The sequence below is a fragment of the Salvia miltiorrhiza genome, chromosome 3, assembly GCF_028751815.1.
Source record: "Salvia miltiorrhiza cultivar Shanhuang (shh) chromosome 3, IMPLAD_Smil_shh, whole genome shotgun sequence".
Classification (NCBI taxonomy): Eukaryota; Viridiplantae; Streptophyta; class Magnoliopsida; order Lamiales; family Lamiaceae; genus Salvia; species Salvia miltiorrhiza.
The window spans coordinates 38,383,835-38,393,656 of record NC_080389.1 but is presented as its reverse complement, the minus strand read 5'-3'; the positions used below and the strand labels follow the sequence as shown (position 1 = coordinate 38,393,656).

Genomic DNA, 9,822 nt, shown 5'->3' with positions numbered 1-9,822 from the left:
TTCAATGTTTGCGAATAAAGTGAAAAATGTACTGAATATGTTACAAAATATGAAATACAGACTCTGTCGAATTAACATTTAACTAATCTGAATAATTTAACATATTAAACCGAATAAACTTTCAAGTTGTGCGAATAATATGAACAATCTACTGAATATGTTACAAAATATGAAAAAAAAAAATCAAGCAATGAATATGTTTATATTAATAGGAAAAAAAAAAAGACATTTCAGATTCAAGTTCCACAATTTTCAGGATATATATATATATATATATATATATATATATTATATTTTTTTCAGGTATATTTTGTTCTTTAAGTTCCAAATTTTCTAAACCAATTATTTTATGATATCTCTGTTATTGTTACTGTTTGATTTATAGTCCCATATTTAATTATACAGTTGATGAATTTAAAATAGTAAATTTTTATTTATTTATTTTTACACTACAAATTCAATTTTCATATGTTATTAAAGACGTGAGTCCCTTTTTATATAGTGTTCTTAGATTTTGGCAAATTTGATTGTAAATTCCTTTTTGATAATAGGGGATCACCGATTGAATTTAAAGAAGACCAACATTTTAATAATGAAAAGCAATTTGAAAAATAACAAATTTGTAGAGATACACTATATCTTGCCAAATATAAAATACAATTGAATGAATTAATTATAGATAATATCGGTTACATAATATTATAGATTTACTCATTTGACATTTTGTGATTTAAATGCATGAAAATATCTCAAAATTTTGGGTCCGTTAGATCTTGCATAATAAACGTCCAAGATTGTTTCTTCATTCTCCCTACATTTGCATTTCTTTTTTGATCCCTTTCCTATATATATATATATATATATATATATATATATATATATATATCAAATATAAATGATTTTCAGCCCTTAGATCATCAAGATCTACGGTTGATTCGTAACCCTGTTGGATGAATTCGTGGTCCTGGGTTCGAATCCCAAAGGTAGCAAAAAATTATTTTTCACAATTCGTAACCATGTTGGATAAAATTTGTACATTAAAAAACGTTTATATTTATATTTTAAGAAGTGTTTTTACCGTAGCCCTCCCCTATATATATATATATATATATATATGGGTAAATATCATAAAAACCCCTGAAGTATACTCGCTTTATTAAAAATACCCTGAAACTTTTAAAATGTTCTCTAAACCCTCAAACTATCAGGTTTTTATCAAATATATCCAGCATCTATTTTTCGGTCACCAAAAATGTAATGTGGCTCGCCGGATGCCACAATATAATTTATATTATACTCCCTCCGTCCCGGCCAAGACACTACATTTGCTTTTCGGCACGGAATTTAAGGAGTTGTAGATTAATGTTTTAAGTATGTAATAATAAAGTGATAAAGTAGGATAGATAAAGTAATAAAGTGATAAAGTGTCACAGCCCGCAATCCCTAAGGATGGTTTAACCGGGGTTATGACTCGGGAAGGGGATTAAGAAGCGGGGAAAGAAAGGGACATTTACTTAACAATCAAACATTTTACGAAAAGAGACATTTATTATATAACACTAGGATCATAACTGATCACTTGGGCAAATACAAGACGTTTGTTCGGGAAGGCCCGTCGAAGTGGATTACCCAACAAAAGAGTATTATACTTAAAATAAAACATTAGCATAATCAGAGTATCTTGCAGCGGAAATACGTGTGAGTTATACATATGAAGATGTATACTCAAGGTTTCATTATTGTTCTATGTCAAAAGGTACATCCGCTCAACTCCACTCCATTCCATCACCCGCTCAACCTGCACATTAGGGAAAACAACATGCAGGGCTGAGTAAAAATACTCAGTGAACATATGCCGGAAATATAACATTTTATATCATTTATTGTACTGCCAACAGTAACACACAGGGTTTTACTTGAAGGATCTGTGCTTACTAAACATTTTCTTTCATTTCATAAAGTTGGATGCGCATCCCATTTTCAGTCTATATGATCCATATCTGTTCCTTTTACACGCCAGGAAGGAGGCCTCCTTCCACGGACGCCAAGACCGGTCGCAAGCGACACACAGTCTCCATGAGTGTACACGTTAACCCTTACTAGCAAACCTTCGTCTAGCGTAGGGTCCGAATTCGATTTCCTTTATAGTTGGCGAACCAACACAGATAGGATACATACATAAAACATAAACATTTTTGGCAGACAATCATTTCATAAACATTTCCTTTCCTTTCATAAGAACCATTCATCAATTAATCATTTCCATAAAAATTTCATTTCATAATAACCATTCATCATTTGAAATATCACAGTTATATCATGTCATTCATTTCATTTCGTATAAGAGGCTTGTATCCAGGGAATCTCTATATACGTGTTTTAAGAAAGCCCACCTTATTCGTTCCCACAACGGGCGTAGAGTTACTTCCCTTTTTAGCTATCACTTCCCTCCTGGACCTTTATTGACGAAGAATCGATAAGTTCGAGAAGAAGTCGTGAAAGACAGGAAGATTGATCTCTAAACTAAACTATCTTCTTTAATGATTTTAGGGTTCTAGCATCCATATTAATCTTATCTCGTCAAAACCTTAAACTCAAAACATTATCACATAACTATCATTTAGGTTCGAAACTATTTATTCGAACATCAACATGCGCATTAATCATAACTCGTTCTACTCACGTCATCAAGTCAAATATTCCATCTTTTAACAGCAAATCAAACAATATCACATAGACAATTTAAATCATCATGGATCATTCTTTCTCATACTTAAAATAATTTAATCATTTTCAAATAATCCATATTAATAAGTCATTTGAAAAGAATTAATTTAAATAAGAGCTTAACTCAAAATATTTTGTTTTAAAGTCCATTTGTAAAAATACTTGAAATAAAAGAACTCCATTTAAATAATTAATTTAAAGGTCAATATATAATTAAATTAATCAAGCTCAATTTAAATTAATAATTAAGAGCTCAAATAATTTAAATAGATATAAGCCCAAATTAATTAATAAATTAAGTCTATCATGTTTTTCTTTGAATAAGGCCCAAACAATTAAATTAAAGAAGCCCATCAGATTTTTATTTAAAAGGGCCGAGTCCAACAGATATTGAAGCCCAAACACTTATTAAAATCGGCCCACCAGTCAATTAAATTAAAAAGGGAAGCCCAACATTTAAAAAAAATCGGCCCAACCCGGCCCAATTCTTAACCTAAATAAACACACACAATTACACATTTTCAGCACACACACATGCGCCTCTCATCTCTCTCTCGGACCTCTCCCGACTCTCTCTGCTCTCTCTCTGATCGGTCGAGTGCGGCGCCGCCTCCGGCGCGCCGCCTCGCCGGACGTCTCGCGTCTCCCTCTCACCCCCTCGGTCTCCTCTTCTCACTGACTCACACACACACGCACGCAGACACGGCGAAAGCCGCGCCGCCGCGTCGTCCTCCCCTTCGTCGGTGGACAGACGGCCAGGAGCCGCCACCGTCGCCGGAGAGCCCAGGTAAAACCCTAACTTTTTTTCATTTTCCCCTTCTTTCATTTTTAGATTAAAACTGAAAACTCCTCTCTCTCTCTTTTGATTTGGCTGAATCGGAGCAACGACAACGTCACGGCTGTCACGCTACCACCGCCGCCGCCGACGACGAGCCACCATGGCTCCGCCGCTGACCGCCGTCTGAAAACAGGTAACTCTAATTTCCTTTCTCTCCTTTTCTTTTTCCTTCCCTCATCCTTTCCCTTTTCTAAATTAAAATCTGAAAACTTATCTCCCTTCCCCCTCTTTGGCAGATCGGAGCCACCGCGGCTCCGTCGCCGTCCATTGACCGCCGGCGACGACGAGTCACCAAGGCTGCCGCTTCCCTCTGATCTCGACTCACACACACAAGACAGGGTCAGCCCCCCCTTCAAAGGTTTCAAGCCTCAAATTCAGTCGAACACTTAGCACATAGGATTTGAGCAAAAATCAAATACTGTAAATTTCAGTTCATACGTTAATACATGTAAATTTTTCTTTTGGATCATTCTCGTTTGGTGGTTCTCTGATATATTGGATAAAAGGGGAATACCTTGAATAGGTGTGGTGGAAGATATTTATTTCTGCAGATTTTGTTTATCACTAAGATTAGAAACGTCAGTTGTGAAAAAAATAAATTGAAAGAGATGAATATCCTCATTCTATTACCTTAACTTGCTGTGTGAAATTGAGACTGCAGAATTTAGAAATGGTGAAGTGGTGAGGTTTGGGTGAAGAATGGTGTAGATTATAAAAGAAAAATGGGGTGGTTTGGATGGATGAGGATCGTGTAATTTTCAGCTGACAAGTATGAACACTTCAGCTAGCTTTGTATGACTGAAGAATTTCTTCAGCATGCGTAGTAAATTCTTCAGCATGCTTAGGATTCAGCATGCTTAGGATTATTCAAATTTAATCATTAAAATATCTAAGAGATTAATACATTAATCATATGGTTCCAAACTCATTTGAATACATTGACACATACAAGACTAATTCTTATTTGAAGTATAAAATCCATTTGGGCCTGTCAATTTAATAAATTAACTAACCACATGGATCAACTTTAGTTAATGGACTCAAAATATATTTTGAGTGCATCGTCCACTGAAAATAAAAATAAAAATAAATCATCACGTATATAAATCATCAAATTCATATAAGTTCGTATTTTATTAATGGATGCCGAACCCTAATTATCATAATAAATCCTTAATCAGTCATTAGAAGATTTTAAATCCTCAATTAAAAGTCGGGTTATTACATACTATCCCCCTTAAAAGAAATTTCGTCCCGAAATTTGTACCGCAGAAAACAACTCTGAGTACTTCACTTTCTTGTTAGACCGTAGTCTATTCTTGACCATGATATATTCATAGGTCCCTTACTATCGGTATCGACTTAGTCCTTAGTACCTGAACTTCCCGATCTAAGATAGATTTGGATCTTCCTTCGTAACTCAAATATTGACTAATAACAATGTTGTTCTTATGGATCATATGCTTTGAATCGTAAACATTCTTCTCTAATTGCGACACATGGGATACATTACGCACATTCTCAAAGCTTAGCGCTAACGCCAAACAGTAAGTTATTGGGCCTATCCTTTCTACAATCTCGTATGAGCCTATAAAACGGGGTTTAGGTTTACCCTTCACATTGAATCCAATGATTTCTCTTGATGGAGAAACTTTTATGAAAATTATCTCTCCACTTTCACATCATGGGTCAATTCGTCATTTGTCAACATATGACTCTGTCAATCATGACCCTCTTTTATTCACTATCAAATTTTGACGGATGATTTCAATCATCTAGTCATTTCATCTCAACAAAGTGGTGATCTATATTTCCTCACATGTAACGCCTCATTTGCCAACCTATCGATAGTCGATTGATAACTGGTATTATATGTCTCACAATGAGTGGCAAAAACATGTTCTCAGCTTTCACCCCGGTTTAGCTCAGTCGTCTTCAACATACCTTATTAGTAATTTCTATGTCGTTTAAGCGGAACTATAATGACTAATATCTCTAAAGCGTTCTTAAGGCAACTTAAACAGTTTGTAAGGAGACCAACCATTTCGAGCATGTAGGCAGTCAGCCTAAAACGTCGTTATAAACTTTTATTCATTCATCGATGGAATCTCGAGTCATGTGGGCATTCACTGCCCCCTTTCGTGACAACCTTTGCTTAAGTCTGAAGGGTTCGAAAAATCCATCTCGACAAAGAAATCCATTGGTTCGTTAAGGGCTCGGTTTTTCCCAAACACGACATTAAGCTTGACTTTATGAGCTCGAAGACTCAAAGTAACAATATGATATGTTGTAAAACCTTCACTTGCTAGCACGCAAGACATATTTCAACAAATGAGGTTACATCTCGTTTTATTCCTCCTAACTAGAATTTTTTTTTTTTTCTAGATCTTAATACATCTTAGTACTTCCTGGTGATAGTATAAGGGTGCCGTGGCTTTATCTTATTCTTAAGTTCATTGTCATGGAGATGCATATCTTCCCTTCAAAGAAGATAGCATTATCTGATTCGTCGTTGTAATTCTTGAAATTTCTTATCCTTATTCTTACTCGTAACTTCTCATCCTTCCTTCGTGCTTCTACCACCATTTTCCTCAAGCTGGGTGGTTTAATCACTTCTATCATCATCTTATCTTATCTTAGACGAGACCTTCAGGCTCACTGCATCATCTACTACATTGGTCTTGTCCATGCGATGGTTAATACCAAAATCATAATCCTTTACGGGTTCAACCCATCCTCTTTGTCTCATCAGCTACTACAAATTCCTTATCAGGTTTTAGAATCTCTAGCACTACAATTCAAAATCATCAAAACTCTTTATCAGTAAACTATCATTTATACTCGACACCAATTGTTCGAGTGTCAGATACCAACATTTATGTGCGTTATTCATAACTCTCACACTCACTCCATTTAGACACATAATCGATATCAAACTCAAAATAATAAATTATATCTTAACAATTTATCATGCTCATAGTTCTTGATTAAATTTCGAACTTTGTAATTAAATACTAAATTCCAACTATAATTAATTATCATGCTTCTCTAATTTATTTATCTCATTTAAACTAATAAATCTAATCCATGCTAATTTCTCATACTTAGCCATTTTATATGCATTTCTCATGCAATTCAAAAAAAACTCAATAACTTACTAATCATGCTCATCTCATAAATACTCAAATAATTCATATAGTCTTACTAACATAGCATTAACTCATATGCATTGCTAGTTCACTTACATGACTTCACATACTCCACATATCTCAACTTAATAAATCATCGAATAGTTAGAAAATTTGTATTTAATGGAAATAAATTCCAAAAATTTAAATACAAATATTTTTAATTATTCTAAACACATTGGCATGCTCAAAATAACTCAATTAAAATCGAGCATCGCTCGTCTCTGGCCTTATGACTCACGGCCTTCATCAAATTTGAACCTTGGTGTTCAAATTAATCTAAGTAAATTATACGTGCAATATTTAATAAATATAAACACATATATAAACTCAAATCATTCAATATGTTCCAGAAAATGCCACTTTCTTGAGCAAAACTCACACCTACTGATTTGGCATAAATTCGTTCACCCAATAGTACTTGTGTACATGGTCCCTAAATGTTCCTTATGTTCATCTTCATTCTTGGAGTCACTAAGACGAACTTATCCAGGTGAAGGTAGAATACTCTATCAATGATGCCCATAAATATATCTGGGCATTTGTTAGCCTGAATGGCACAACTACAAACTTGTAGTGGTCATAACCCGTTCTAAAAGTTGTCTTGGGTGATGACATCCGATCCTCAATCGATCTTGGAAAACACATTTGCACCTTTGAGTTGGTCAAACAATTCATCTACCCTCAGTAAAGGATATTCATTCTTGAGTATTATTTTGTTCCACGCTCTATTGTCTGTGCGCCTTTTTAAAGTACCATACTTCTTCATAACATACAAAATATGCGCTCCTGATGGGAATGCACTAGACATGATCAAACTTAGGTCTAGTCGTTTTCTGCAATTGGATCTTTAGGTTCTCCAACTCCTTTGGAGTCATCTTGTTCGATGCTTTTGATACACGTATCGATCTTGGTACTAGGTCGATGGTAAATTCTACTTGTCTATTGGGTGGCAGTCTTGGTAAGTTCTCCGGATAATCATAATGGAATTCACGTATAACTTTTACGTCCTCGACTGTCCTTTCTGTGCTAGCTCATCCGTTTAGGTATACAAGGAAAGCTTGGTAATGTTTCTTATTTATCACCTTCATGGCTTGTATGTATGAAATAACTGATATTCTCTCCTTATACTTTTCTCTTGAAAACTTAATGCGTCTATTCTTGAAGGTTTGAATGAGATTTCCCATTTAATGCATAAATCGTAGCATATAGTTTTCAGCTAACCAGTCCATTCCTAGGGTTACATCTACGTTCCATATTGGTATAACATCAAGTTATTCGCTACCACCTTAAGTGATCCTACATTCAATTACAGGTTCATATAACTACGCGTTACTATCGTTGTCCCTTCTACGGGTGAAAAGTTTTTCATGTCTTGACCACTTTGTTCAGTTTGAATTTGTGTCGGGTGATCCCCGAGCATAACTACCTTGGCGTCTAGAGTTTTGTTGAGCAATTCAAAGTACGTAAACTCACCGTGGTTGGCGAATGCCATTCTTATCTCATACTTTAGGCCAGGTCGAAACTTCTTCGGCATCTATTCATCGATGTCCACCTATTGTGGGGCATAACGGATATGTCGCAGCAAATCTGGTCGTACTTGGTCATAGACATCTTGTTTTGCTTGAGGTTGAACATTTTCGTTTCTTTCCACTTATCGCAGATATTAAAAAAAATATATATATGTAATATGTGTCCGTCTTAAAGTCTTTCTAAGACAAGTTTGCTAACCACATTCTTGAGTCATTGCTTTTCTTTTGGCCTCCCACCAAAATCTGTAAATCTAGTCAACTGGAACGCAACACATGAAGTCTTTCTTGTGCGGTACAAAGAAAATCAAAGGTTTTCTTCATCGTCTTAATCTAGAGTTTACCCTCAACTGGATTCTTGGTTTCATAGCTATAACAAGCTTTACTCGAGAAAAAGTTCATCCATCTTTCGTAATGGTTCATTTTTGTCCCCATCTCGTTTCTAGCTTCTCATCTACCAGACATTCTATTTTTCAAAGAAAAACGATCATCAATACATTCCTTTTCTCATATCACATGCGTAACACTTTTTCCATGATTCCAATGTGAAATCAGCATAGACAAAATAACTCAAATCCTTATTCTCAAACCTTACGGTTTGTACTATAAATTGTTAACAAAAGGAGTGGTCGATAATAATCAGAGGAGAAATACTAATATCAACTAATTTAGACACAACTGAAGTCAATTAACCATGCTATAGTTTGGGTGACTTATTAAGTCAATATACTAACACTTCTTAGTCGTATACCTCAAAAGAATCTACTAGAACAACTCAAAAGTTGCAAAGGCTCAAATCTCGAATGATATAAAGTGTTGCAGAAAATTTGTTCAAGAGACTCAAATAAATAACCAGAGGGTAGAAAGGAGTAACTACCAGGTCGAACAAAATGACCTCGAGTGGGAACCCATCTGATTTTTAAACTGAAGTTGAAATACAGGGATTTATAAACCCAAAAGACGTCTACTGAGATTTGGATCATGTGGACTGGCCAGGTCCAACATAATCACTTCCCAGTTACACGGGAAACATCATCCCGGACTTGGTAATTATGGTCTTCTAAATTCTCATCATACTATACATAACAAAACTTAAGTTCGTAACAGTAAGCTAATAGCTGAAGCATAGGGTCCTATCTCTTAGACTTATATTCTGAACGTTCAACATTCTTCCATAAGTAGACATATTACAACATAGTAATGTAACAGTCAAACCATATTCTTTCTATAACTCATCATGAAACAAAATCAATTCGATGTTCTGTCATGTGTGAACTATCGAACGTAAAGATTATGCTTAAAAACCTTCGTGGTGTAACGCCCATCTTGAAGTTGTCTCTTGCCACCTTTCGTTGACTTACTCTCAACGTGGCACGTATCTTTTCAGTCTATCTTTGAGTTTCAAAGAAACTACAGTCTCCCGAAGGAAACCAAAACATTCGTGATGTTTAGTCATTTTCTGATTCGTCATTCTCAAGCATCTAGGTTATAGGGATACCCTATAAATCCATCAATCTATGTTCTTTTGCAAATGTGATCA

The 9,822-nt window shown here is 35.1% G+C and overlaps 1 long non-coding RNA gene across 1 annotated transcript; it reads right to left on the bottom strand.

The window, feature by feature from the left end:
• Positions 1-1,534: 1,534 nt before the first annotated feature.
• On the bottom strand, positions 1,535-4,341 carry LOC131016604 (uncharacterized). The gene is made up of 3 exons (XR_009099100.1): positions 4,196-4,341; positions 4,080-4,110; positions 1,535-1,798 (listed from the first exon to the last, which is right to left on the bottom strand). It is a non-coding gene; the product is annotated as an uncharacterized LOC131016604 (long non-coding RNA).
• Between the last annotated feature and the right edge of the window lie 5,481 nt (positions 4,342-9,822).